The sequence below is a fragment of the Aythya ferina genome (assembly GCF_964211825.1).
Source record: "Aythya ferina genome assembly, chromosome: 20".
Taxonomy (NCBI): Eukaryota; Metazoa; Chordata; class Aves; order Anseriformes; family Anatidae; genus Aythya; species Aythya ferina.
The window spans coordinates 8,745,323-8,770,089 of NC_140318.1; the positions used below are offsets into that span (position 1 = coordinate 8,745,323).

The 24,767-nt window shown below is 42.7% G+C and overlaps 1 long non-coding RNA gene across 1 annotated transcript; it reads right to left on the reverse strand.

The window, feature by feature from the left end:
- Positions 1 to 1,593: 1,593 nt before the first annotated feature.
- LOC311421991 lies at positions 1,594 to 14,258 on the reverse strand. The gene is made up of 4 exons (XR_014685123.1): positions 13,992 to 14,258; positions 11,293 to 11,539; positions 6,193 to 6,338; positions 1,594 to 1,969 (listed from the first exon to the last, which is right to left on the reverse strand). It is a non-coding gene; the product is annotated as an uncharacterized lncRNA (long non-coding RNA).
- Positions 14,259 to 24,767: the final 10,509 nt, after the last annotated feature.

The window sequence follows — 24,767 nt, forward strand, 5'->3', positions numbered from 1 at the left end:
TCAGACAAATTTATGGCAATGAAGCAGGTTCAAGGCCAAGCCAGAAGCAAGTACAAACTGGTGACTCAGTGCTAAGTTCATTGGTGGTGGCCAGGGTCAGACAGCCCCAGTGATCACAGACAGGTCTGTGGTGATAACGCAGATTTGAGACCAAGCCAGGAAATCACTTCATGGGTCAGGGTACAGATCTATGGGGTCCACGCCTCAGCCTGGCTGTGTCTGAGCTGGAGACCAGGAATCCTACAGCTCAGCTTGAGCTAGGAACAAAGTCCCATGGGTTGAGTGTTAACTGACCTCCTGAGGCCATGGAGAGGGCAGAGGCCACCAGGGAGGCTGGTCAGTGCTGTCAAGGCTATGAGTGCCCTCAGGGCTGATACCCTCACAATTCCTATGCATATTTCTTCCTCTTTACTGTCTTTTCTGTGGTAGCCCACAGCACTTGCAGAGGGTACATTGCCCTGGAGAAACCTTTTCAAACTGGGATCTTACACTGAGACCTGAAAGGGACCAAAAATAGATACTACCTTATCTCTGCAGGGAACAGCCTCGGTGCTAGTGGCCTGCCATCGTCATGTTTTCCTTGCTGTGCTTGAGGGCTTGAGCCTGAGCTGGTCAGAGGAGCACAGCTGCAAGCTGCTGGGCTGCCTGCAGCCTCTGAGACAACCCAGGCCTGAGCTTTTGGATATCTTAGGTCAAGAGCAGGACAGGTCATGGAGCCTGCTGAGTATTAGCTGTAGCACTGCTCTGCTTAGTAAGCAGGTTGCAGTGCCTCTTAAGCATCAGTTTCCCATGATCTGTGACTCTGAGGCAGCCTGCCTGCTCTTGCTACAGCATAACTGTCTTGTGGGGTGGTGGAAGAAAACAAGTGAGTTTCAGAAGCATGAAAGGAACATCACAGTGAAGCTTTCAAGACCTAGTGTGAAAAATAACAGAAAATTCCCATGGGGTTAGTATATCAATAACATGTTACCGTACAATCCATATACTAAATGCAGCATAGCAAGCTGTCACAGTATGCCAAAGCAGAAGTCAGATAGTGGCATCCGTACAAGATCATGTTTCCTCAGCAGTGACGAGAGCCACAAGCATGTGCTGAAAAACAAAGGTGACTGTAATGGGTTTTGTTTACAAAACAGCCCATGGAAGTAGCGTAACCAAGTCCTACTGAATCCTGATGGAATCTGCAGGCCTAATTCCCTTATGCATTTTTGAGGATACCAAACATGAACAAATTATGTGAGATGACAGCAGCAGAATACTTAACCAGTGAGTCTACCCACTATGTTTTTCCATTCGCCCAGAGAACTTTCATCAAGGATGTTACCCATGCTGTAATTCACTCCTGGATTTCCTTCCAAAGTGAAATACTTCATTAGCATTTTGTATTCTTACAAACTCCAAAATGAGCATTTAGATATTTTAACACTGATTCCTAAAACAAAACAGAGAGACCAGAGAGATGGGACTTTTTTAACCAGGGAGTCGATCTGAAAGTGACTGAGAAGATGCTGGGTCAGACTGTAGCTAGTTATTCCCCAACCTCTGAGACAACCCGATACTTTTCCTTCCTGCTGTAAGCGCTCCATGAACATATTTCTTGTTTGCAAGGAGACAGTTTAATGATAAATCAGGTACTAATGAGCACAGATTAAGAAATCATAATCCCATCCTTTGTTTTCACACTGGAGATCTGGCTGAATGTACCCCTCCAAACTTTATCACTATTTCAAGGATAAGGAAAAAGAAGATGTCACCATTGCAAATATGAAGTGCAGTCCACTGTGTTTTGACAAGGTTCTAAGAGATCAATTCTTCAGAGCTGCCTGACAATTTCAAGGTTCCAGCGCTGTCTGATGATGAGTTTTTTTCTGGACAGTGCAGGAAGCTCGCTGCTGTCACCCTCAGTCCCCTCCCAGTGTGTCGGTACAACTCCCTCTGAAGCCACACACTGACCTGGCTGAAAAAAATCCTTAAACAAAATTAAGTTATTTTTAGGCTAGATCACTTCAGCAATCTTGTTCAGAACCACGTGTGGACAGTTGCCTCAGCGCTACTGAGGGCAGTAAAGCGTAGCACGCAATTTGAAATTTCTTCAATGAGCTTTGCTGCCAGAGAAGATACATCTGATTATTTATTTATTTTATAAAACTGAATGGGAAATGGTGCCCTGCCTTTCTGCCTTGATCTCTCCTTATTGCTTGTTGAAAATGTTAAATAAATTATACACTCTTTCTATAGAAAAAAAGTCAGTGCAAAGAGTAGAAACATTAATGAATTTCTTGACCTTACAGTCTTCAAAAAAGCCTGCATGTTAGGCCAAGTCAACTTTTTAAAATGTCAAGTGCTGTTCTGCATTAATTTAATATATTTGGTTTATATTTGAAAATATAGAAAAGAGGATAAAAAAAAAAAAACAACATGATGAAGAATGATATATATATATTTATTTTTTTTTGGAGGGGGGATGGGATGGTGTGGGTGGTGTGGGTGGTCTGCTCTTTCAGTCTGACTTTTGTCCAGAAACTCCACAAAAATTTGTTCTGCAGTACCTGGGGGTTTATAAGCACTCCTACCATAGGCCATTTTTTTTTTGTTATAACTTAAGTTCCAGTCAGACTTTTAGGTGCCTTCAAGAGAGCACTCAGTTAACCCAGAGAAGTTTTTTTTTTTTTTTAGGGACACTACAGCACATTCAGCACTTAGTTTCATCTTGGCTCTGCACTAACCTGACCTTGTGCACAGTGACTCCCCATATCAGATGATGGATGATCCACAGGCCTTGTCAAAGCTTATGCATCATTCACAACCAATTATTTCTGAAGTGCTGTTAGCGAGCAAACTCAAACAATCTTTTTCCCAAGCTGCCCTTTCACCCATGGCCTTGGCAAGCTGTAAGTGGAGAGCAGTCTGAAAGCCTCTTCAGTTAAACTGACACATTCCAAATGGATATTCAAGAAGAAACTGTTTATTTCAGTTTGAAAACTCCCTTTTCCAGAATCTTTTTCTAATAGAATTTGTGGTGCCCAGATGGTTTCTAAATTGAAACGGATTTCCTCCCCCTGCTCCATCTCCCTTTAATTCTCTTTTGAACATACTGAGAGACTGAGATAGTTGCAAGTGATAGCTAAGACAAGGAGACTGCAGTCTCATGGATGGAAATGTGGCAAGGCACCCAGTTTACGTGCTCTGGGAGACTGGCCTCCGCAGTAAGACACTGGGAGGATGCCAAATAATGAGGTCAGCAGTTGTACAGATGCCTTTGGTTTGGGGCCACACTCGACATATCATATATAACTGGGAGGTTTTTTGTAGGTTCCTCAGAAGTGGGCCAAATGGTGCTTACTGTAGTACCCAGACGCAATCATTGTTATGTCTTTGACCAGACTGCCATGCTGCCTGTCACTTTGAAGACTTTCACTATTGTTAGAATATTTTTTCCCTTTTTCACAATGAACTTCATCAGTTTTTACAGTTATTCTGAATAAAGGACAATTAATTCACTGCTGGATTCCAAGAGCAAAAGATACTCCCTCCACCTACCCCTAAAAGACTGCATTTCTCTTCCCCAAACACTTTTGTCAGGGAGAGAAATATTAACCTACTTAATATATAAGCACAAAATACATTCCTGATCTGCAGCTACTTACCTAGGGTTGCACAAGAAGTGACAGCCTGCACCAGGAATTTAATGCTGTGCTCTTGGGCTGCAGTCTAGCATCCCTCCACTTCAGCTGTTTTTTTGTTGATGTTGTTCTGTTGAAATGGAATATCTGCTACTTGTTTCTAAGAAGTCTAATCTTAGGATTTAAAATAAATTGAGTTTGGCTTCTTTTTTATCCATGTTAAGACATCTTTACTGACCACTGGAACTTCTGAAAGCCACGCTGGCAAATTTTCCTTTTCTAAAGATGCCAAGTAAACTTGACAAATGAATGATGGTTCCTTAGCTGTACAAGACCACTGAATGTGGGAAATTCTTAAAGGCTGGCAAATTTGATGTCCTACCCTAAGACTAAACAATCCAATGTCTGAGGTAGACACCAATCAACTTTTATAGGATCATATTATGCAGGAAGGAAATCCTCCAGATTTTTCTGCAGGGTTAAACCTGGATAAGACTCATGAGGACTACTCTTTTAGAATGTGAATTCTAAAGGAAGCTTTGATACTTACAGATCAGAGTTCCACTACATCAGCAGTTCTCAACTTCACAGAATGAACACGAAAGAGAGACTCTCTCACAAGTACCCATCTTGCACTTCATTACAAAGAAAAGGTACTGCCTGTTTATGTACCTACTTTCCCTAATGCTGATACAAGCAAAAAGGTGGGGACAAATTCAAACAGCTTTGCTAAAAGTCTTCCTGATTTGCCTTCAGAATTTTCCTTCAGACAGCAAATTACCTCTCATGCTTCAGGGCTGCTACTTGCCTCTAGGAGTTTGGGAGTGAGCATGACATTTAGCAGCTCAGGCACAGTTTTGTTTCCTTTTACTAAATCACATGCTCTATTTCCAGCTGTTTCCAACTGGTCAGAGTAGAATAGTTCTCAAAGATGGTACCGTGGCTTTACTAGTTGTTCTAATGTATCAGCTGTAGTCTTGATCACATGTCAAATCTTGCCAGGTTTAGGACTGAAAAGAGATTTTCTCTTAAGGTACAAACTTGGCAGTTTTCCCCTGCCAGGAGGTGCAGACTACCTGCCCTGAGCTGGGGCACCACCATCTGGGCTTTTGATAGTGCTGGTGCCTGTTCATCTGTTCTGCAACACATGGCGTGTTGCTTCTCTGGCTTAGAAGTGGTGCAAGATGAAGAATCAGGAACAGTATGAATTTGTGAAACGATGGAATGTCTTATTAGAGGATAATAAGCCACTGAGCGCATTCTTCCATTCCTCTGGCCAATTTAATTTTGAAACATTAAACATTATTGGCAGACACAAAAAGACAGTGTAGGTAAATAATATCGTTTATGCCTTGGTTAATTAACTGCCTGAAGCACCACCCATGAAGCAGACTATTCTTCGGAGTCCTGACTGAAGCAAGGTTAAAGGAATATTTTTTACATTACCATAATCTAATATGTGAACAAATGAACAGATACTGCATTCAGGAGAGCTGTAGCAAAATAACTGTACTGTTAATGGAGGCTGACTGGATAAATGCCAACATCTTCACTGCCCTGAAAACAGAAGAGTAGAAAACACACATATGAAATTAAACTAATGATTTGTGTGTCTCAGAGGCAGGTATCAGTAGAAGAAGCCCCTAGAAGGCACAAATAATGAATACATTGCCTGTAAGGAAAGTGTTTATTTCTCCTTCTAATAGGAGGGTATTTCATAAAAGAGAACATGAGAATCTGATATTCCTCCAACATTTTGAGAGGCTTACTGATGATCCCCAGAGGACTGTCTGTCTGCAGGGAAGTTACTCAGTGAGGGCAGCAGGTATTCCTAAAGGCAGCTGCATTTCTAAGCAGATGGGCTGTTACGAGCAGAGATCAGGACTGGCAAACTTGAGAAACTAGTGACTGAAAGCATGCTTTGAAAAGCAGAACAATCTGGGGAAAAACGCAGCTGGAGAGAGATGGGTATAAAGTGGTGTGATACAATGGCTGCAGCCAAGTACAGAAGACGTTTCCAGAAAGTACAGAAAATAATAAAATTTGCAAGGTGCTGATTAACAGGAAGATTGTTTTATACAATGTCGTGCATCCTTCCCAAGCAAAATCTACCAGCTAGCTCAGTACAGCTGTGTCAGTCAGCTGTAGTTGGGCTGTGGAATGATATGCTAATTGGGCTGTGGAATGATATGCTAATTTTGCTACCTCCTACTAAACTGTGGGCAAACGTCTTTGCATGCCATTGTACTATGCCATACAGACATCCAGCATCTGGTTTTATTTCATAAGCCTAAAAAGTACCCCAAGGCAAAACATAAATCTCCCCTAAGGAATTCCCCTGTAGTCTCACAGGCTGCCTGTAGTGCTGAATACAGCAGGGAAAGTGCAGAGGTTCAAACACTGGTGGTTACAGCCAGTAACGCTCAGCTGTTACCTCTCTCTCATGCATGATTTTGACCTGTACCAATGAGCAGCATTCAGGACAACACGAAGACTCCGTTCTGAGAAAACCAAGTTTCAGGACCTACTGGGTAACACAAGTAAAACTGCACAAGGCTGATTTCCTTACCTTAAGCACCTCCAGGAACGCCCAGCATGCATTCATGGCATGTTCCAAGGCATACAGCATTTTGTGCTCGTAAGAGATGAAAGAGAAAGAAAACACCATTTCGATGGGCTGCAACACAGTTCACACACTGCTTCCACCATCTTGAACTGTAAAAAAAAACATACAAAAAGCAATAACTTTGTGTTAGAGTCACATACACAGCAGAAATCTGGGCTGTACTGTGGGAATGTGGCCAGTCAGTGGCTTCTGGCATCTGGAGCAATGATCTGCCCACCATTTGCTTCGAAAAGAACAGACCCTAAATCCATAAATTTACTCTGATACAGGGTGTATCCTGATTCTACGATCTGGTAGTACAGCAAGGTTTTCAGGATTCCCAAATTAATAGACAAGATTCTGCCAATGTGTCCAGCCCGTGTTGCAATCCCATAGCACTTCCTAATGTTTTGTTTTAATCAAACCAAAAAAAGCCTCATCAACTGCAATTGCATGAATTTAGATGGTCATGGATTATTCTCACCCCAGCCCTAATTTCTCCCTCTGTTCAAGCAATTGTGAAGAAGGAAAAAAAAAAAAAGTGCCCACCAGCAAGTTTCTTCCTGAGATGCCTGCAAGGAAGGGCTCCTGGCACCTCTGTTTCATGGTAACCTACAACCTGACCTTATCTTTACATTGGCAGTATGCTTTCATGCCTAAAGATGCGCTCAGAACATCCAGCAGCCTATAGCTGTCAACAGAGTTCTTAACACAGACGTATGATCAGCACATCCCCAAAAAGACACATCCCAGCCTCACATGATGACCCTGAAATCACATTAGGAACAGATTAACGCATTGTCGAGAACCACAGGGAGAGCAATGTTCTTTACACGTGTAGAACAGACACTAGAAAACCAGCATGTCTGTGGGATGAAAAAGGAGAATGGAATAAAAGAACTCTTTGAATGGCCATAAACCCACTAATAACTGTAATATTAGTTCACAGGAAAGAATACTTATGATATCAGAAACCACCGAGCCATCTGTTTATTTTAATATTAAAGAAGATCTTCCCTAAAGGACGCGTGAGCATCCTGCAAGGACTCCCAGAGCAGCTTCAGCCAGCAAGGCAGGCGGCAGCAAGATCCAGTTACCCAACCACAGATCGCCTGCAGACAGTGAATCAGCCTGCAGAGATCTCTGCTCAGCAACTCCCAGCAGATTGGTGCCGCTCACTACAGCCCAGCTGTGCTCACGGGAACCATCCGGGGTCCTCATAGGCTGGGGATGGCTGGGCTGGGACCTAGGCAGAGCACAGAGCACCCCCACCAGTGCCAATGCCAGAACATTTGTTATCTGGGCTAAGTGAGCACAAGTGGATGGTAATTGTAGATTAACCTGCTGCAGGTTAGCCTGTGGTGATAGTTATAACTGGTACCCACACAGACATGTGCTATTCTGTGGTCTGAGGTACATTTAGAGGGGATCTGGGGTCTGGTGTTAGCATCCCATTCCTCTGGTCTGTTCACTCACCAAGCAAGATGAGAACAAGTCAGCTTACTCCTGGTCCGACTGAGTCAGGCTACTCCATGAACGAACTCAGACCTAAATCAGAGGCTGGTGCAAACGATTCCTTCAGATTATAGATAAAACTCCTGGTAAAGCCTTTGTATGAGTTACTGATCACTGATACCTTGAACACGCGTAAACAGAAGGATTTAAAACCCTTGGTTGTTAGGCAGTCAGCCCTTACAGACAAACCCAAGCGTGCTGCCAGTGAACCGCCCTCATGTGCCACGGTGACAGCCACAGTCCCACGGGCACAAACCCTGCTCAGCACGAGGACAGTGACTTTGTGCTTCAAGCTTACTGTGAGCCGTTGTCATTAGGAAGTGTCTCTGTATAGGATAGTACAAAAACATCTCTTCCATGACCCCATAGAATGAAACAGCTCTATGAGAGAATGGCTGGTGGCAGGATTAACAACTGTTCCTCCTTCGCCTCCTGGGTATTTCAAGTAACTGCAGCCATGCCCATGCTGCAAGGCAAACTGATTCAAGCTGCTCGGTCCCCTGCTCACTCCCCTGCTCCATGGACAGCTGATCTAGCACAAGCAGCACAAGGGGTGGTAGACAGAAGAAAAAAAGAAAAGAAAAAAAAAAGCTATGTTTTGCTATTCTGTGCATGAACTGGAAGGGGCAGGAAATATTAAACGGGAAAGGACAAAGAAGAAAAGCTGCACTTCGGCTGTTGCTGTGGTTTTGCTGTCATTGGGTTTTCATTTTACAAAGCAGTCAAAGCAAAATCTATTAAAAGGAATAAAATGCAGCTTTTTATTCTCTGAAAACAGTAAAAAAAATAATAATAAAAAAAAAGATTTATTTGGAAGGAACAGACAAAAGGAAGAAAGAGCCCCACACAACAGATGTTAGTCTAGTTGGTTAATACATTCGCATACTATAGCTATGAGTACGATGTAGTAATCTCCAGGTTAAATTAATTAATTTTTGATGTCTCCCCAAGGCAAGCAAAAGCAGAATGAGGCTTGCTGTTGATATAAATAATACCACTTGAGGTTGTTAATGTTATGGATTCTGGAAAGATACTTATTTTCATTTGAGAGAATACACACATCATATTCAGCTGTGGTGAGATGTGCAAGGTTAAAGTTTCCAAAAAGTACTTTTTAATTAAAAAATACGTTGTCAAGATCCTCTGAATTTCCCAGTAGAGAACACTAAATAGAGTCATAGCTCTCTGACAAATGCCTGAGCATTTACATATCTCCTTTGAATTAGCAACATCCAAGGCTTGCATTGTTTTACAGAAAGATCTTTTTTGTCAGATACTTCTTGTATTTATGGCATTTCGAAATACCTTGTGGCATGCAGAGAGCATGTCAGGTCACAGATGGAGTGGGTATTTTCATGACCCCTTGTTTGCACCAAGCTTTCTCTTGTGCAGAAAGAATCCAGCTGGGTTTGTGCTTTCTACAGGGCAAACTCCAAAGCTTTTCCACTTGGTTGGCTTAAACGAGGGTGTTTTTTTGTTTGTTTGTTTTTTGTTTTTTCTCCCACAGAAGTACACAGAACTTAATTTCTGAAGACAGTGTTTTTTGTTGTTTGTTTGTTTGTTTGTTTTTTCTTTTCTCCAGGTAGATGCCTGTATGTTCTTAAATATTAAGCTCTTGTTAAGTTATTCCCATCCAGTAGCTGCCAACCCCCCCCAGCCCCCTTCAGCCCACCAGTTTTATTTTCTTCTTTCTTGTATGAGCCCACTCAGTTGTATATTCATAGCCTAGATTTAAGCTAATTCATTTTTCTCTGTAGCATCACTCCCTACAGGTACAGTTAAGGCCACTAACTCTATTAAGGTCAATGAGACTCATGAGAATTAAGTCCTCATATATGAGATGTTACTGTGGTGAAGGCAACCAACACAGCTACCTACACGTAGCACCAACCCAAGCTGTGCTGGGAGCTGGGCCGTGGGCTGGGAAGAAAACAAACCCTCAAACCCTCACTAGCCTGCTGCTTGTTTCGTGCCAGTGAGGATGTGCAAGCTCGACGAGAGCTAGTACTTTACACAACACTGCAAAGTGCAGATACAACTGCAGTTTCCGGGATGCCAAAGATTTTACTGAGTTTTCTTTTATAGTTGGTCTTCTCCAAAGAGGGCAACAGTGTCAAAACTTTGTTTTTGACTTCAGAAGTCAAAGTGACCGTCATTTTTAGGGTAGCTTGTAGGTCAGAATGAGGAAAGAGGACACTTCAATCCAGCCTACAGCACTTCTTCCTGAAGAACAGCACAACCATTTCACAGCTGCACATCTCACCCTGTGGATATAGGTTCCAGGTACAACAGCATACAGAAGTCTGCAAGAGCCAACAACTGATATTTTCATTAACATATCAGTCCCATTTAGTAATATACTATGACTTTGCAATATCTGTCTGGTCTGATCCTCCTCTTCCATAATGGGAATAATCCCCACCCTCTAATACCTTAGATTCCAGAGCCTTGTTAATGTCTTATTTTGTGTCAGCCTGGTTCCAAGGCAATGCTAGTGTTCCTGGTATGCTAAGACTTCAGGAAGACCACCTCTGGACTCAGGGAAAACACCTTTTATTTCCAGGATGGCAGAAACATGTCTCAGGAGTATTAAAAAAAAATAAAATACCAGTCACTCACCTCCAAAAAACCCAGGTGGAACATGTTTTTACTTCAAGAGGGAAAACTAAGGCAGGAGTGAACTTACTGTCCATGGGGCTGAGAGCACTCAGTATGCTTGTTTCATGAGAGATGTAGTAACAGTTTTGTTTGCTGAAACAAACTCGAAAATAAAACCCTTCACTGAATTCATGGATCTATGATAGATGAGCTGCTAGGGCAGCACTGGACTCTGGCACTGAAAGACTTACAAGCAGCACATCATTAACATTCAAGAGGAAGCTACTGTGGAGCTTATCATTCCATTGCATTACAACGTAGCAAGAATAGCCTTTTCTTTCTTTTTTTTTTTTTTTTTTTTTTTTTTTTAAGAGTCTAGAATTACCTGAAATAAAGGGGTGTATGTCAAAAGCATTCAGTTATGGGATTATGTCACATCATTTTTTAAAAGCACCATCAACATGTTGAGTCTACACTTACTTTCATTAATAAAAACATCAACTGTATAATGAAGGTTAAAAAAAAACAGAGTTTTTCTTGCAGGGCCAAAAGTCACGTAAACTGGAGAAATGTATATATCTTGGGAATAAAGGCTGCTTTGAACTAACCGGGAAAAAAGATAAAAGAAAAACATTGATGATAAAGAGTTGGATAACAAAGTGCATGAGAAGGAGACAGCCTAGAGGAAAATAACGCAAGGAAATATCTCCACATAAACTTTACAGGGATTTTAACTAGCAGAAAATGTGAATCGGTTGCTTGCAAGCATAAAGCATAAATGAGCACAGCTCCCCTGACTTCAGAACTCCTGACATACTACTTGGGTTTAATAAAGGAAAATGAGGTGAAAATACCTAAAAGCCTTGCTCCACTCATGTCAGTACAATGTTTTAAATTGCTTTTTCCTTGAAGCCAGAATTTCACTTGAAAGTTTCTTGTATTTGTACTTACCAATAGAAATCAAAAATTGGCAGCAGAAAGCATGATCTGAGCATCCTATGGCCAGAGATACCTCATCTGCTGCCTCTGCACCTTTGGCAGACGCACATTGCAAGTAGGGAGGATGCGATGGAATACAGCTACAGAGCACAACATTTTAGTCCTGGCTGAAGCAGGTACCATCGTTTGGGACTTGTTGAAGCTGTTGCCACCTAGAGCATACTGAAAGTCTTCTGCAGAGGCTGTTCAGAACGCTGCTCTACAAAGAAGCACAGGGAGCTTTAAAGGACACATTTAGCAAGTGTGAAAACAGCACACAGTCATACTGCAAAAAACCTCAGTGAAATTCATTTCAGTTGTAAAATATGTATTCAGGCTACCAGGCAGGATGTTACGGCTGTCACCATTACAGCTTTTCAGCCTGGATACCACTAACTAATTGGATTACAGCTAGGTTAATTACAACTGTCTGTTCATGATGCAGTTGGATCTCCCAGCCGCCGTGTCACAACCGAAATTACACTGCCTCTCCATGACTTCCAAGCAGTAGAATGACTGAAAAAGCTCTGGCTGCAAAACTGTCACTTTCCATTGAAAATGGGCTTATTATAACAGGAATTAAAAGAAAAGCACTGAACGAGAATGTAGTAAACAAGAGAGAGCACACAGTGATTCTGTCATAGCAATCTGAAGCATCTCTGAATGAGAGCTAAGCAGGGCTCACTCACTGTACAAGAGCACAAAGACCAGAAAAAAGCAGTGTGATTTTCTAAAGACACATGATGAAACATTTCCTTTTATTGGCTGCCAGCTTTACTAACTCCCCAAATGCACTTCTCTGCTAGCCTGGCTAAATCAAATGCTTCCCAGCTGAGGACAGCACCTCTCTAGACAGAAGGATCATCCAAGGCCTTATGCACAAAATGAGGATAATATCTCCCAGAACTACCAAAAGCCTAAAAATTGTACTGATTGTTTATAATACTGCAGTGAAAGGGAATGCAAAGGAAGAGGTCTGTAGGCAACTCTCCCACTTTCCATTCCTAGTGAACTTTCTCAGACACTCATCCTGCCTCGTTCACCTCAGAGCACTCAGCTTTAGAGGTTTTTATAATAAACATCTTATGCAGAGGCTGTTCAGGATGCTACCCCAAAAGCGCGGAGCAACACCAGCTACCACAACAGGGTACCGTGAGTGACCACTCTATCAGATTTAATTACAAACTCCAGGCTAGCACACAAAACTGCAATGAGGAACGCTCCTAACTGCAGACACCAAGTTTGGCATGTCAGGCTTTGTTACGAAATCACTCCATCTTTCTAGGCCAGGGTGGTATCCGCAGAAACTAGCTTCGTTTCCAATCCGTATCCAGGGATTATTGCAGGGAATTCAAGGACATGAAAGAAATGGAGAGATGGGGTAAGAAAAGAGGTTGGCATGTAGTTTTTTTGTTAAGAGTACATTTTGAATTTATATGGCTTTAGAAACTACAATATCAGTAGAAAAATTAAAAAAAAAGTCTTTAATGTTAAATTTCCCTTCACAATTCAAGTGAGCATTAATGCTGGCCGCTTCTCTTCATTCCTTCCCCTAACTTTCAAGCTGAAATGTCAGCTCAAACTATTTACAGTCCCTCACTTTAGACTTTCCTAAGGCACGGTCAAAGGAACATTCAAATTTCCATTCCATCAATCCAAAGAAAAACAATCCCAAACTTTGGATGTGTTGGACACAAGGATTAAAACTGTGTACTGCTTACACGTCTCCTCGTTTTGTCTAAAACAGAGGGGTTGGTGCTACGCATGATGCTGATGTGCTTAAAATCTAAGCTATAAAGTAACACTAATGGCACTAGAGACCTAAAAAGCTTATCAGGTGTTTTTCTGTAGGATATGTAACTACAATCACATCCCTGCCCTCACATGGTGCAGAAATATTCATTTCTGCACCATTTTCAGCTTGCTGGAATGCAGAGTCCAAACGAGACTTAAAGAAGCGCAGACAACCAACGGTCCTTGCTTGACTGACCTCCCTCATTTTTGGACTTCTTTCATTTAGCAGTACAGATGTACCAATCGCAAGTGCTTTCATGAGACTTGTACTATTTCATATGGTTAGTAGACCATTAGTCAGCAGCCAGCTCTTCTTGCAGAACAGCTTGTAGCCACTGCTGGAAGATTTTTGCTGGGACTGGTTTGACTGGGATCCTGCAGCATCAGGACTAGCTTAGGCTTAGCACTGGTACTGCTGAGTCTAGAACATGCTGTCTGCAGGTACTTCAGAACAGTGAAAATGTGAATGTAACCTGCAAGTGTAACAGGCAAGAGACTAGAAGCAAAATCAGATGGATTTCATACAATCATAGAAGCATAGAATATCCCAAGTTGGAAGGGACCCAGAAGGATCATCAAGTCCAACTCCTGGCACCTCACAGGTCTGCCCAAAAGTTTAGACCATGTGACTAAGTGCACAGTCCAAACACTTCTTAAATTCAGACAGGCTTGGTGCAGTGACTACGTCCCTGGGGAGCCTATTCCAGTGTGTGACCAGTTGGTGAAGAACCTCTTCCTGATGTCCAGCCTAAACTTCCCCTGCCTCAGCTTAACACCATTCCTGTGGAGAATGGTGTCCTATTTTCTTTCTTTGCTGAGCTCTGGCTCCTTTTGCTGCCTTTGGGCTTCCCCACAGACTGACTGAGCAGACATTGTACTTTACTCACTCCCTTTACTGCTCTTTCCTTTATTTCATGGACAATTTCATGGAAAGAAGGGAACCCAGAAAAATCTCTTCCTCATCTTCCTTGCAATCTCCTTCTCTGTTTCTCCCCTCCCCTCTGTTAGCATAAGGCTACGTTCTTCCCAGTGGAAGAGCTGGAACCTCTGGGGATCTGCGAGGAGCTCTGCAGAGCTGGGAAGCAGGTGCCAGCACAAACAGGTTGTGTTGCAGGAATAAAAACATTTAGCAAAGAGCAAGTTGACAGTGTGTACCTGGCTCGTGTCTGTGCCTGGTGGAGTTTCCTCTGCTTTGTTGAGATACAGAATTCCACAGCCTAGGTTTCCAAAGTCAGCACAGGTTGTAACATGGGCACTGCTACAGCGGACAAACCTCTCAGTACTACTGCAGGTCAGGTCAGCCATCAGGGAGCTTCTTCTCAGTGCAGACACCCAGGACTGATGTTTGACTATAAAATTATGTTCTTCCCACCCCCTGCTGTTTCCCTCTGCCTTCACATCTGTGGTCTTATCTGGAACCACACACTTGCACCATGCTGTGATAAAAGGTTAACATAAGCAAATGGCAAACCCACATTGCTGGCAACACTTGTTGAGTGAGTCACTCCTGCTATAGCAGCCATTTCCTTTAAAGTGGAAAGAAAGAATATAACACAGAAATAAGGACCCAGCCATTGAACTTTCTATAAATAATTCCTCTTCATTTTCTATCACCAACTGTCTTGAACTCCTTGCTCTCTCCCCCGCCATCAAAGTTCCCAGCCCCTGGTTCTAGTAATTTGTCAATGAATTGCAAAAGGAACAGCGTGACTCATCCCAAGCCCAGACAAACAGTAGCCTATGGGGAACCTTCTTGCACTCCAGAGGGGAAGATTTTATTCCTTGGCTTTAAAAACTCGGTGCAATTAGAACAGGAAAGGGGAAAAAACAGCTGTTCCAAACATGATGTCAATGTTTCCACTACTTCACAGGGAAACCATGTCCCCCCTCTGATTTTAAAGATGAAATAGTAGTGCTTATTTTCCTGTCAGTTGTATGTGTGTGAGGAGAGGGGAGGGAAGAAGGAGAAGGATTTGCTGGCTTTTTACCTAACTATGAATATATCAAGAGTCTGCATCAGCTGAGAAGTGGGAAGCAGCTGGAATATATCTGGAGGGAGCACAGCAGCCAAGCAAGCTCCATAATGGAAAGCTCCCTGCACTGAAGAAATCCTGAGATGGCTCAAACCTCCCAGTTCTCAGGGAGCCCTTCTCACTTTCTGAAGTGTGACAGATTAGTCAAGGGTTAAAAAGAAGAAAGTGACCTAGGTGCAGAATGGCCACCTAGCTATTCAACACCAAGAATACAGCTGTTTTCCATGTCTCCAGGTTTGATAAACATAGCTGACAAAAGAGTGGCTAGGATATGTGGTACCCTACCTGCACTAATCAAATCTGAGCCCCAGTTGCACCAAAACATTGCAGCACCTTCAGTCCTCCCGGGCTGCTAACACTTTGGGGGGGCACATCAGTCAAGGCTGATGGAAGAAGCCAAAAAGTGAATGTTGGGGATCCAACAGGTCCACAGACCGTCCTATGTCAAACTTTCGGCTTCTCAGTCTGAGGTTATTTGTCCTTCTATTTCCAGGGAGAAACTGGTTATCACCTTTATGAACTTTTTCCATCCTTTTTTAAATATAAACAGAGTGCAATGCTTAAATCCCTGTCTGCATCTCTTCCCTCTTGTCATGCGAAGTTTAGCAAGGAATGTGATTTTTGTTTATAGAGGTAAGGAATTAAATCCATGTCTCAACTTGACCTTGGCTGCCCTATTCCATTAAATACCATCCCTCTGACATTAGAAAGAAACCATGGAGCAGAGGTAAAGCCTCTCAAACACATCAAATAGCAATTTGTATTTAGTATTTTTGCAGTTATAAATGGCTTTCCGTCAGTTTGATACCGACTTTGCTTCTTTCAACATAAACAATACTCGGTAATCCTCTCTTTCCAAAATGGCTTCTGAAATCAGATTTCGTCCTGCCTCTCAGGGCAGCAGCTGTGGTGCCTTGCCCACTCCAGGAGCAATGCGACATATGATTCTTGGTTTATTATGCTATAAATTATGAAGTCATGGAAAACTGTCAGAGAACAAGACACATGTCCTTGCAATGTAATACTGCCTCCATAGTCATCCCTGTGGAGGCTGAGCTACAGGAAAAGATTTGGGAAGAGGGGAAAATCATCTTTCCCATCAACAGCTGGATTCAGACACTACCTGTTGCTCAAACTGCTGGCCGATTCAGCCTTCTTCTGTGGTTACATTGAAGTAACCCTGGCAAAGATAGTGCACAGGGGACTTTAAACCATTTGCTCAGAAATTTTCATCAGGCACAACATGATCCATTGTCCCCCACTTGCTTTATATTAAGGAAAATCAAAACCAGCTTATAGCAAAGGTTAAAGTATAGACATCTTGTTCATGCTTAACACGTAGCTATCGTCATCACTCCAAAAACGTAACAGCCACATGGAGAAAGGCAGAGCAACTGTGGAAAATATTTGCAGTTGTAGTCATGCAGTGTCAGTAACAAAGGGAATGATGTGTCCGCGCGGCGTGGTACTTCTACCGTGCTGAGATGCCAAAGTAGTTGCATGCAGGGCATAATCTGTGATTCAGTTAGCCTTCCCAGGCTAAACCTATCTGTAGGAAAAGGGCCAAGCTCAGGAGCTTCAAACTCTTCACGAGGGGATTTGTATCTCTCAGGAGGTAAGGTTTCTGCTGGTGCCAGTAGATCACCTACTCTCATTTATTATCGACAGACACCCCAGGGCAACTGCTGCCGTGCCTCAGTCAGAGTAAGACCGATCTCCATACAGTCTGAACTCTCCTCATATAGTTTAGGGTACCTTGAATAAAGAAATTAAATACTCTAACAGGTCTGTCAGAAATAGCACTAAAAGTACAGAAGAGAGCAGGAAAAAAAGGAGGACTCGCTGACACTTAACAGGAGCATTGGTGTTGATGTGTGGGACAAGGGAGCTCCTCCAGACCCTGGGCAGTACAGTGCAAGTAGTAAGAGGAGGAAAATGAGGAAACAGAAAAAGGAAGAACAGGACTTTAGATCTAGGAGAGAAGTAAAAAGGAGGCACAGGTTAGATAACAAATACTTTTGAATCCCAAATATGTAAACTTCTGGTGTTTTCACCCTTACACAATTGAGACAAACCATATTTCATTCCGTTTTTGATGACCATCTCTCAAATTATGTCCCAAACAATGGCTTTTACTACTGCTTCAAAGAGTCAGATAGGAAATCCCTGCTACAGGAAATTATTTTTACCCCATTTTTAATGTAGAATGAATTATTTTTCCCCCCATTATTTCCACAAGATCAGGATATTGCAAGAACAACTTATATAAGAACTGGCATAGCACAAAGGATAGGCATTATGATTTGCGGGGATCTGAGCACAATCGTTGCTCCGTTCAAATCCTCTGACCCTGGAGTGGAAACTGTCACGTTCCCAATTCCTAAGTACCATTCTGACTTCTTTTTTCCTCTCTAGGAAATCCACTTTTGCATATACACATACATATGTTTGCTCGTGACAGCTGCCTCTGGTCCTCCATCCATTCAGTCCTCTGCGTTACATCCACAATGTTCCTGAGAGCACTGAGTCTCTGTGGCCCATTAAAAGCTGAAGTGTGCAAACAGATCTGTGGGAAGCTGTTCATGCTTGAGGACAAACAGAGTCACTAGGAAAGCCCTTGTTGACCCATTAACGCCAAACCCATCCCATGCCGAAATATGTAATTAGTCCAGATAACTAGTACTGGAAGCTATTTCCCTGGGAAGTTTTGAAAGCCGTAACAAAGTTAAAAAGCATGAAAAAACAAAGAAGAAATGCTGTTTCACATTACTGAACTCACTGTTCTTGAGGGTGCGCACCCGAGAACGGCAACCCAGCAAGAAACAAGAAGCAGCTGAGTTTAAACAAAACTCCCATCATGTGACTTTTCACTTAACAGTGGTGATTACACAATTGTTGTTCTGTTATACAAGCAAGCAGACTCTGCTGCCTGCAAATAATCAAGTTAAAGTCTTGAAGGTCCAGAGCTGTAAACATCCTCCCCATTGGGAGCCCAAAGATCTTTCTGAAAGGAGCAGTATGGATCTCGTTATACTAAAAATATCCAAAGTGATTAGATTTTATTATGGGTAACATCTTTGCCAAATCTCCTCTATAAATCTTAGTTTGTTCCTAAAGATAAATAAAAGCCCAAGCTACCAATCTGGTAAGCATAAGATGGGCACTACAGTAAAAGCCTTCTGTGAATCAGGGCAGTTGCATTTCACAAGGATTTGCTGTTTTAAATTGTTAGCGCCTTCATTTATCTTTCTTCTCACAAAATGAGCAAAACGTACTGTCCAGTTTCAGCTGACTCTTGTAAAGGGTAGAATGAAAGGAAGCTGAGGAAGATCAGTAGTCATAAGAAACCCAGTGTTTTCATCTCCTTTGTTGTAGTCCAGAAAATTGCTCAAAGAAAAAAATGGATGCTGAACTCTGCATTCAGGGAGCTAAATGCATCCGTTACATAATGGGACCTCAGCACATTAACATCCAAATGAATTTGTAGAAAGCTGAGACACAGAAGTACAGTTGCCATAAAAGTAGAAGTATTTTGATTTCCTGGAGAAAACGTGATGATTCCGAATCCTACATATCACCAAGATTCAAATAACCACAAAAAAAAAAAAAAAAAAAAAAAAATCTCCCTGTAACAGCTAGCATGAATTCAAGTGATTTTTCTTCAGAACAATACCCAAATCCTTCAATGGCCCTACTAATCCTAGTGGGAGGGAAGCTTTTCCCAACCTTTACCACTACCCTGGTGTACCAAGGTGACATACTGCACACATACTGCATACATACCGCTGCATGCAGATACATCCTCCGGCAGAGGAGGTATCTTACCCTGGCTTGAATTCCCTTAGCCTTATTCCTAAACGCTAGATCATTTCACAGCCTTGTTGATCAGCCTTAATCTAAATAGTGTCTCTGTGCACAGAAACTCTAATGCAGACTGCAGATGCTCTCTTAAGTTGGTCCCAGCAGGCTCAGCAAAGCTCAGCTTCAACTCTGATCACAAATCAGTATTCAGCCAGCTCAAAGCAACAAGCTGACCCTCACCAGGTTTTCCTTACCTCTCGTTAAAATCAGTAGCAACTGAATACCTAATAACTTTTAGACAGCCAGCATAAAATCAAAGCAGCCTGCGGGACAGCAAGAAATCGCACAGCAGTACTCTCATTCCTCAAGACTCCCTCTCCTCTAAACAGAGTAAAGTCAAAATGAAAATCCAACCTGGACCCCTTTTCCAAAGAAGTCTGTCCAGAGTTTGTTAGACCCTTATTGAACTGGTCGGTGATCCTAGGTTTGCTGCTGAAAGCAGAATCCAGGTTTTTGAGATTCAGTCTACCTCCTGCATGATTTGCACAGTTCCCCTAAATATACCCATAAATAGAGCTTTCAAAAATCTGCAGTGAAACTCCTATAAGGGAGTGGAGTCCGAACTGACATAAATCTCAGAAAACCTGTTTGCTTCAGATGAGCCTAAAAGAGTTTAAACTCAGAGCCAAATCTGTTTAATCTGGAAATGTTGCTGGAAATCTCATAAAGTCAACTTTCTTGAAAGATTTGTAGTACTTCCTTATTTTCATGCGGTCAGAAATTACTATTAAAAAAAAAAAAAAAAAAAAGTCTTTTCATGCTATTTCAGTATTTTAGCTTTATGTTTGAGCCAAAATCAAAGCTGTTTTAATTTTATTTTCAATAAGCTCTAACTAGCCTGTAAAAAGAGGGTTGCAATTAGATTTGGGTTAATATATTGATTTATTCCATAACCCTGAACACAGAAGTCCTATGTTTTTCGCCCCCTTTTTAAATAGTATTAATCAACCATGTTTCCTCTTTGCCAAAGTTTTTAATTGGTGTGACCATGGCATTCCCCTCTTGTCGGGCTAACACCCAGAAAGGCATCGTAGCCCCCTCCAGCTTAGCAGGACCCCGGCTGCCGTGCTGCCTGCCACAATCAGCCACATCACGGCCACCTCTGAGAAGCCACCAAGGTCTGCCCAAAGCGCACGTGGCCAAGAGCATCCCAGTGGCTGCTCTGCCCTCAGAGGGAACCTCTTGCTCAGCAGCGAGTGCCTTGTTACTCCGAAGCAAACACTGTCAGATGCAATTCTCTGGTGCCCATCGACTTCAGCAGGCCTTTTATCTGCCCCAGATGCCTGCTAATGAAAAGGGGTTGCTGCTCCTTCTGCTGAGGCCAAAAACTGAGTGGCAGCAGCGACTCTTGCCAATTCCGGATCTAACTCTAGGAAAGTTGCATTTTCCAACCCCACCAAAAGAAATGCCTGTCACATTATTCATACATGTGGTCTCTTACCATATGAGGCAGGCTGAGAAAGGGAAAAGCCAATGTTAATATTTGCACAACCAGCCCAGGCCAGGATCAGAACAAGTAAGACAGTATGTCCCTGAGTCTTGCAGCAGAGACCGAACAGTGCGAGTAACCTTTAGGCAGCTGAGGGGCTCCCAAGGATGATCACTCATAAGCTTTAACAGATTTTGGATCTGATTTCCGCAGCTCTGCAATATGGTGTGCAGACTGCACAGTAACAGTTGTGCAAGGATGCCACAGCAGTACCACAAGTCCAGCTGTATGCCGTAGCAAACAGCAAGCTGCTGGCAGTACTACAGCATCAGAAGCATCTGACACTGTCTTTTACCAGCAGGTCCTGCTACTCCCCTCTGTCACCCGCTCCCTATCCATATCTCCTCTATACCACGGCAGTGGGGTGGGCACAGATGACACCAGACTGCTCTCTCCCTTCCCTTCCCCATGGACATGCCTCCCACTCTGGTGTGGGGCAGAGGTTTCCTGCACGCAGGCTCACAAGGCGGTGGCAGATGTGGATGGATAGAAGGGCTTTTACGATGTGGTGCCATAAAATAAAGCATCCTGCTCCCACCCCCACTCCGTAAGCATGGATCACACTCATTCTTCTCAATTTCTATCTGTCTCTGAAAATGCAGCCAAAAGCAAATGGATCTTCTACTATATAGGAATGTTCTGGCATTTGGAATTTCTCCTCATGAATAACATACTTTTATTAATAAAGGCCTATAGCAGAAGCATGGCGCCCTCCTTAACAAGGATAATCAAATATTGGAGGGAATACCTCAGAGAAATACTGAGAAAGCATCTGCGTTTCTAAGAAAATCATCAAAAAGAAAACACTTTATTCAGAGAAACTCCAGGATATCCATAGGATATTCTGGGGATTACACATAAGATTTGAAACTAGAAACAATAAAGCAATTTTCCCTCAGGCTTAGAAGGAAAACTACTCCAACTTGATTTAAGAGAGGGCAAGGGCTCTAGAAGTAAATCCATGGCAGTGAACTCCAGAATGTGTCAAGAGACCAAAGCTGGCAGAAAACATCATAAGATCCTACCTTTGGTGCCAAAGGAATATTCCAGTTTTGAAATGCACAGCTTGGAAAAATCTGCTAGATTTTGTAAAAGATGCTTTGAAAAAAAAAAAAATAATAATTGTCCCTTCTAGCCATATTTCCAACCCAAAAATTCATTACTGAGCAGACCATCTTACAGAGAAAAGGTATCACCCATCCCAGAGGAGTCTGGAAGGTGAATCGAGAAAAGGGTGCAAACTTTGCACTGGGGGAGTTTGGTTTGGCAAACAAGTGCTAAAAGAACATAATGGAGATGCTTCATGGAAAGAAAAAGAGAGAAAATTTAGGGAATTCAAGGAGAGGGTTAAAAGACTTTCAGATGAAAAGACAGGGAAAAGGGGTTGGTTTCCCATTAATCCAACTCTCTACCATAGCATGCTGTTTGGCAACATAACATGCTGGCATAATATTTGGAGTGGCATTCATGAATATGAATGTTAGGAAGGAAGAAAACTAGGTAAAAAAGGGCTGTTGGCATAAGAACATCTTGATGTAAAAGTTTAACGGCCTTGCTCACAGCTTTCATTAATAAATGGCCATAAGCAGGTCTGTAATATGATAAGGATGGAAATGAGAAGGATTTTAACCACCACAGAAATGAGGTTGTGGAACAGCCTCCTCCCAGCAGCAGCGGGACTCGGTCTTGACTTGAAACAATTCATCTTGATGCACTTACAAATGCCATTGCCATGTGGTTGCCTGAGAGGCAGAGCCAAGACATGACCCTGAAAGTCCTTTCCAGCCTTTTTTCCGAGGTCCTCCAGCAGCACTGTGGCAGTCAGTCGATGTCTGTGTTCTTCTCAGCATGAGGCTGCCCCTCATCCCAGCTGCCCCGACTGAAGCAAGGCATGTTCACCAGCTGAACAAAAACCAAAGCCATTTCTACAGGAAATGGACCAGCCCTTCTTTCATGTTTGGATTGCAGTATCTGAAGGCCTATCATCCAGCAGCCAGCACCACTTTCTTTGAAGCTCGCAATAAAATGAATTTTAGCAACAGGGCGGGCCAAGTTTCAGATGTTACACTATTTCCACAGCTAGATTTCAATTTCTTTTTCTCTAAAGGTCAGAAATAATTAGTGTCATGGTCTTGCCCATGCCCATCCCAGAAATGATCCCTAGGATGATTTGTAAAATTTGGATCCGCACACCACTTTGGCCTCCAGCATTGCCCACGACTCTAATTGAAGCTAAGTACTTCATCAAGACCACGCACGAACATAGCTTGCTTTGCCAAGGGTTACATCCTTACAGCCTCTTTGCCATGGTCAGGCAGATAATGTTTTCCCTTCGCGGGGTAGATTTGAAATACTTGATCTGTTTTTCTCTGCGCACTCCACTCTCATCAGAAAGTTGACACCAGACGCTGGGTTCCAGCTCCAGGCCGGGGCCTGTAGTTCATGCACCACCACACGAACACTGGGCAGCCAAATGCCATTTCTTTACATTGTGGCTAATTCAGCAGCTGGCTTTCTGCCACAGAGCAATAGGCAACAGCCACAGTAAACTGCATCTGGACTTGGAGCCATGTGGGAGCCAACAGGAGGAGATGGTCGAAGAGCCCCCTGCCAGCAGCTCAGCAGCCCTGCTCGTGGCTGGAGGCAGCTCCTCCGTTGCCCAGCCACTGCCTAGGGCTCTGCTTCTCCAGCATAAACACCACTCACTTGTCCCAACAACAGTGGGGTGTACCCCAAACTGTCTGGAGGACAGGGATTCAGAAACAGCGTCTTCAGAGTGGACGTTAAAGGAAGATGCCTATGTGGAGTCACCCTATTCTTTGCATATTCCAGTGCTGCAGAGCAGAACTTGCTCTCACTAACCTCATTCATGATTAAGAGCCCAAACCATCCTATGATTCTGTGAATACTTTACAACATTTTCTTTCTTGCTTTGAGGAACTCAGATAAAAACAACTTGGTACATCTGATTTTGTGAATACAAGCAAACGAGCAACTTCACTGCTTCTCCCCTGCAGCAGATAGCTGCTGGCTGGCTTTCCAGTGCATCAGTAAGTCTCAGCTCAGGAGGATTTAAAAGCAATTAATACAGGTATCTAAAAATGTTTTATATAAGATCCATCAACCATCTATGACTAACACTTTTTATGACAGAGATCACTTAACAGCTCTGCCCACAGGAGGCAGAGGCATGCAGTTTGGGCCTAAGACTGTTCTCAGGCACTTGAGCCCCAAAGGCCTCCAGGCTCAGAGCTCCACAGCTCCAGCAGTGATGTTTGGAGCTAGCACTATGCTCAGGCGAACAGACAGACAAGCCTGGAGGAAGGAGGAGTACTTCTCCCTTCTCTTGTCCCTGGGGGATTTCAGACCATCTCAAGCCAATTGACATCTTGGTGGAACTTTGTCAGCAGCTCATTGACATCTGCAGGCTCACAGCAGCAGCCCCTGGAACTGCTCATATCAGCAAAGCCCCCTTAAGGCCCAAGGCTGGATTTGCTGGATGAAGATGACCAGCATGTGATAGGATGAAGGACCTTTTCTCTTCAGTTGAACACTGATTTTTATTAACCAGCACAAAAAAAAAAAAAAAAAAAAAAAATTAGATTCTATTGCTGTTCTAAGTATGAAGAACTGGAAAGAAAATACTCACATTTCCCCTTGGGATAAAACCCTCATCTATTTCAGGGGAAAAAATAAAACAATTTTCACGAACAGATGAAGAAAATTCAACACTGTCTTTGCACAAAGTAATATGTCAATATTTTAAAGGACTTTTTGCTGTTTAAAATGTTTTTATTATAGTAAATTCTTCTTTTTAAGACAGGGCTGGAGAGGAAACCCACATAAGAATGTTCTTCATAATATCCCACTGATTTGAAAGGCTCAGATTTTCTCCCCTACAGATTTGGTACTGGTATTAATTAACATCATTTTCCAAGAAATGCTGGAAATCTTGTGTTCCTAAAAACCTTCCAATGACAGCAAGTCCACATGCCCCTAGGCTATTCAGTGCCTCACTCTCCTTAGGACATTTTTTTAAATCACTAACCCTAAAATTTCCTTTCCTGTGACTTAAGCCTTTAACAAATATTCTTATTTATACTGTACATGGAGAACAGCAATCTTTTGCAGCTAACATATATTTGAAGAACATTATGTCTCCCTTAGAGTTCCCCCCTTCACATTTAAGGAACCATTCTTTCAGCCATACACCAAAGGTCATGGCTGTTTTTAGACTTTTGATCATTCTTGTTTTTCTCCTCCAAGCTTCC